This window comes from Leptodactylus fuscus, chromosome 7 (assembly GCF_031893055.1).
Source record: "Leptodactylus fuscus isolate aLepFus1 chromosome 7, aLepFus1.hap2, whole genome shotgun sequence".
NCBI lineage: Eukaryota > Metazoa > Chordata > Amphibia > Anura > Leptodactylidae > Leptodactylus > Leptodactylus fuscus.
Window position 1 is genome coordinate 80,844,633 of NC_134271.1, and position 6,419 is coordinate 80,851,051.

A 6,419-nucleotide genomic window follows, 5' to 3' on the forward strand; every position below is an offset into this window, starting at 1 on the left:
CGCATAAGGCAGCGGTTATCTTCCTCAAGTTGCCTGTGGCGCACTACAACACCCCTTTTTGAACGAACAAAACGGGATAAATGTGAGTTAACAGTCCTGCGTGCCTTTTCCACTGCGCCTGCGTCGCGGGCTCCTTGCCAAGTCACTCTCGGAACTATTTCTGACCATACGAGCACGACCTCTGCAAAGTAACTAGTTATGCGCTCCAAATCAGCCCGCATCAAAGTAATGAGTTCTGCAACACACAAGACACAGAGGTTGTTGTCCTCGGCGTGAACAACTAAAATCACCGGAGGAGATGAATGCTGCCCAACTGAAATTGCCTCAGGTAATACTTGGCACCACTTTAACCCCCTAATCCCACGCCATTCTACTTCAATCTCCCTAAAGCCCAGGGACTTACCACCCGGTCTATTCTCGGCCCTCTGGGCTGCCCAAAATATGTAACTGTGACCCAGAAAACACACGGAAGGTCTCCGAACACCTGGAAAAAACAAACAACTATGACAACAGCTCAGGACGAACATATCTGGCAAAGCATAACGACTTCCAACTCCCTATCTTCTGAACCGACTCATTCAACAACCCCGCACGGTCCGCTTCCGAAGTCGCACCTATTCTGAAAGAGTGGGTCCCATAGTCCCGAGGATTAAGACCAAGGAGGGAAAAGCATTTATTTAAGATGGCTCTAAACTGAAAAACCGTAACTGGGGAACCTGACTCGTGTTAGGAAGTGATCACCCCGGGCACGCATAGGGACAAAGTCACCTCTATGGGGGAGAGATTAACCCACATACCCCTATCCACCTGATTGTTCTTAGATCTCCGAATGATAAAACGGAGAGAGCCATTAGATAAGAGGGTGTCCCTAAACTGGAGACCACCTGAACCAGATTTGGAAGTAGAAACCAATTCAACCACCCGTAAAGCCGCGAAAAAGGACAGATAAAAACCCACTGAAAAAATGACCGACTCATAAAAGGAAGAACATACTTGAAGAGATGCATCGATCAACCGGCAAAGCAGGTCGTACGAGATAGGCCGGCGAGTATCACCAACCGAACCTTCACGACACCAACCTTTAAGGGCTTGCTTAACCATGAAGGAGCTAAACAAATTAGGCCAGCCTCTAAACTGGAAATGAAAATTTAGACCGGACAGGCGTCGCAACGCCGCCGCCACCGAGTCCTTTGATGTACAATGTATCTAAAGACCACCCTCCACCTATCATCCTCCCCGTTCTCAACATCTCATCATGAATAAAAGAAATCCATTCCCTCCACGCCTTACCATAACTGGTCCATGTAGCCAGGGCCTCTGAATGCTGGACCAAGGACATCATTCTCTCATGGCACGGGAGACCCAGTTCCACCGCATCCGGAAACAGATCCCTGAAAACCTGCCAACGGAATCTCCGTTTAAAAAATAAGGATACCAGATCGATTGCAACCAATCTGTTTCTTTTTTTTTTTTTTAACATTGAGGTCTATGGAAAGTGGATTATAAACAGATAACACACAGCTTGTGTCCATTTTGCAATCTGTTTTTGCACATGCTGAAAATGAAGAGGAGGAGGAGACACAGATTTGTCAAAAATGGACACAAATGGATCACAATCGGACACAAACTGACATAAACATATCACAATCGGACACAAATGGTCAATTTTTTTTGAATGGTCACCCATTGACTAAACGTCTAAAAAGATAGATTCAGTTATCCGCTGTGTAACCGTTCGGAATCCTTTTTATGCCAAAGCAGTTTTCTCTTAAAATGGATTGCAAGTGGCGGATACCAGGCGCAGGTGTGAACCTAGCTCAACTATAAAACAGTACAAAGTAAATACAAAATCACAATGCAATATCTAGAATATACATACTTCTATGCATAAAACAGTAATACAATATCAAGAGTATAAAACTCAAGTTATCTCAAAGAGTACATTAAACCCACCCGCAACTACATGGATTATTCACACACACACACATACAACCCCTTGACTCACTTAACAACTAACTATCCCTATACTTAAGGGGACTTATGAGGAGAGGATTAGATATGAATGTTGGGGAAAGGAGCAGTAGCCACAATGGAGGAAGGAGGAAAGAGAACAGAGGAACTAGGAATGAGCTCCTACTCCTACAGAAAGATAGAGCCTGACCCCCCTCCTCCCTGCATTCCTGAGCTCTCAATTATGCCACATAGTGGCCCCTGCACATAGTATTATGCTCCATAATGAACACCCATGAACAATTTTTATACTTTGGGGTTTTTTCAGACCCCTGAGTATAATAATCAAAGACCGAGAGGGGATACCAACATAAAAAAAAACACTGTTACTGACCTATCCCTGGCTCCGCTGCACTCCTCAGAGGTGTTGGCCACCTTCAATGACCTCCGGGATGTCACATGACCCGGGACGCAGGCCCCGGTTATGTGACTTCAGGGACGTCAAAGAAATTGGTCCGAAGCCTGTCTGGAACCTGGAGAGGTAAGTAACACTGTTTTTTATGTTCCCTTACCTCTCCCGGGCCTCCGGTTATTATAGTCGGGGGTCTGAAAATACATTCATACATTGTTATGAATGTATTTGTACCATCCATTTATAGAACTTTTTTTTTTTTTTTTAACTTAAAATGTGAAAAAACCCACACGTTTCCCTTCCTTTTTTGTTTACAGTTTTTCAAATATTAAAATATAGAAAAAACATGCAAAAATAAAAATATGAAAATAAAGCCCTACTTATTTCTGAAAAAAAGATACAAAAATGATTTCAATAATCCAAATAAAAAAAGATGTTGTAGCTCCAAACCCCATGCACAGAAAAAAAAAATAAAAAAAAAATCTATCTGGTTATGAACCAGGGAAAATGGCCCAGTCCTGAGGTGGTTAAAGTCCCCAGACAGACCCCAAACTACAACCTTTATAAACTAAACATTCAGCTGCTCACTTCTCTCTGTGCTTCCCAACATTTCCATCTGCTGCTAACACTTCATTCCCCCAGGAGTGAAGGGAAGCTCAGGAACCGGAAGAGGCTGGAACGGCCCATAGCACTGTGGCTGCACCACCTGTTAGGCCAGTCCTCCCAAACGGATGAATAGGGCAGTCTGCTCCTCACTTCTATAAGTTAGACCAAAAGAATACACACATAGCCAGGGTCACATTGCTACCAGTACTTTACTGATGTGGTCTTCAGGTACAATATAAACTAATGGCTGCTGTTCGGCTACGGCAGTTTCTCGGTAGCTTCATAGAACATAACAGTACCCTTCCAATAGTGTGGGAATTGCAGTCCATGTAGCAAATTTCCTGCTCTCACAAGGGTTGTACTTTGCTTACATGGGTGCAATTGCTCCATGCATACCCTATGCTCTCCTCTGCTGGCTTTTGGGTAAATCCTGGAATCCATCCTTCGACTGATATGAACACTCCACATTGAAGGGAGGGCTGAGACAGTCTTAAGTGATCTCTGCACAGAAGACCCTCAGGGCACAGAGACTTTTTTTTCCCCCTATCAATATGTCTTTGGAGTGTGGGAGGAAACCCATGCAAACACAGGGAGAACATACAAACTCCTTGCAGATGTTGTCCTTGGCAGGATTAGAACCCAGGACTCCAGCACTGCAAGGCAGAAAAGCAAACCACTGAGCCTCCACGCTGCCTGGCATAGAGAGGCTAACCACTGAGCCACCATACTGCCTGGAATAGAGAGGCTAACCACTGAGCCTCCATGCTGCCTGGAATAGAGAGGCTAACCACTGAGCCTCCATGCTGCCTGGAATAGAGAGGCTAACCACTGAGCCTCCATGCTGCCTGGAATAGAGAGGCTAACCACTGAGCCTCCACGCTGCCTGGCATAGAGAGGCTAACCACTGAGCCACCATACTGCCTGGAATAGAGAGGCTAACCACTGAGCCTCCACGCTGCCTGGAATAGAGAGGCTAACCACTGAGCCTCCATGCTGCCTGGAATAGAGAGGCTAACCACTGAGCCTCCATGCTGCCTGGAATAGAGAGGCTAACCACTGAGCCTCCACGCTGCCTGGCATAGAGAGGCTAACCACTGAGCCTCCACGCTGCCTGGCATAGAGAGGCTAACCACTGAGCCTCCACGCTGCCTGGAATAGAGAGGCTAACCACTGAGCCTCTGCGCTCCAGCATGACAGAAAAGCTTTGAGTGTGTGCGCAGTGTGTGCACACTATACCACAAATGAAGCAAAAAGACACTACCCACTTCATAGTGCTGCTGACTAGTGAATGGATAGCCAGCATTCTGAATGATGTCGCCATGCTCTCTAGAGAATGGATAATCTGCACTCCAAGTGATGTCACCATGTTCTCTGGTGAATGGATAAGCTGCACTCCTAGTTATGTTTATGCTGCTCTCTAGTGAATGGATAGGCTGCATTCTCAGTGGTATTGTGCATTCACACTGAGTAAACGCCGTGTATTTTTGCAAAATACACGTGTAAAAATACACATGTAAAAATAAGACTCCCATTGACTTCAATGACATTTTACAGGCGTATTTTTACACGTGTAAAATAATATCATTGAAGTCAATGGGATAGCAAAATTTACAAGTGTAATTTTACTCTACAAAATAAGCTAGCGTTTACTCAGTGTGAACTAAGGGCTAGTTCACACGTGAGTATAAGGGGAGGTTTTTGACAGCGGATTTTGCGTCCAAAACCTCCCCTTATAATGGTGGTCTATGGAGACCGCCGGGCTTCTGTTCTCCGCTAGCGGCGAGCTGCTGCTAGCGGCGAAAAGAAAGGACATGTCCTTTCTTCAGGCGGAAGCCGCGCAGGCTCAGCCGCGCGGCTTCCGCCCCCGGCAGCTCCCTCCTATGTCGGCTCATTCATTTGAGCCGACAGCAGAGGGTTAAGCCGCGACAGCGATGGTCGCGGCGGGCGGGTTTTGACAAGAGAGAGACGTGGCTCGCCGCGTCTCTCTCTCTGTCAAAACCCGCGCGGGCAGTTCACGTGTGAACTAGCCCTAAGAGTGTTGCAATCTGATGGTGACTGTTAGTATTTCTCCCCTATCTTAATTGTTAATATTAGAACAGGTTACAGTGTTGTCCTTGTTATATTTCTGATGTCGTAGAGTTAACCCAAATTTCTGCAAAACATTTCAAATGATTTTTTATTGTTTTTTGTTGCCTTCTGTAATAAGATATCACTCTGCAGCAGTTTAGCCAAGTGCAGAAATTTGGGTAAACTCTGCTACATCTGTATACTGTATATGTTATATAAGTGTAATGTGACAAGCAGCTTCCTTGTGTTTTGTAACACGTACAAATGAAGAAAATATTCAAGTGCTCAGAGGTGGCAAGAAACTAAAACACCATGAAATATTATTGTAAAACTAATACATGACTTGCTCCACTGAAGTATAGGACACACCAGCTTCCTTCCTGGGCCAATTGGTCTTGTCATCCATGTTGAAGGTGCTATTGCAGTGGATAGGCCTTTAATGCTACCTCAATAGTCCTCCATATTTACTGTAGTTAAAGGTAATGTTTATTGTTTATAATGAAAAAGACCTTGTAACTTATTTCAATGGTAAGGGCTCCCTCCTTTATCAGACATAAAAGGGTACAAACAGTCCAAATTATGAACTGATCTCCAGCCTGGATGTTCTCTACATGGGGACAGATTTTATTGGCTTGTTTAACATTAACCTGGCCCTTAGTTGTAATAGTCAATGTCAAGTGATCCGAGACATCTGTCTTGCACGTGGCAAGTCTGTGATTATATTTCTTTGAGTTATATCATTAATCTTGGAGCATTGTCTCTCAAACTTTTTTTTAACCCTTGACTGTTCTTGAGTTGTTTAAAATGGACATGGCCCCACGTGGATTTTCACACAGTGAAGCGCAGTGTGGTGTAAACGCTTCCAACTGCAGTGTTCCCCCACGTGGGGTCCCGACCTTACAGATGTTGGTTGTAGGGCTGGGCTAGCTGTGTCACTTGGCATGAATGCTAACATGGCCCTTCACAGCATCCTGAAGTAGACCTGCAAGTACATAACAAAAGTGCACACGTTGGCCATGTCTTTAGGCAGAAGTAGGCAGAGCGGCACTTGTCGATTGGTGTACCTCCCTAGGGGTGACTACTATGAGATGCACCAGCATACTGCAGTGAGAGGGTGACACTGGATAATAAGTCTGCTGGGACTAGTCAGTGGGATCTGAGAGGTTAACAGCAACCCATATCCAAGACATACTGACTCTGAAACTGTTGATATTGTTCACTCTTGCTCTTTGTTATCAAACATTTCAGGATGACTGTCACAATCTTCAGTGTAAAAAATATGCAAATCTATTCTCCAGGATGTAAGTAGAACAGTGCCTCTGTATGCTGCCCTCTAGAGGGCAGCCTCCTTAACATCATGCATGACTTGTAAGTCTCCGTACTG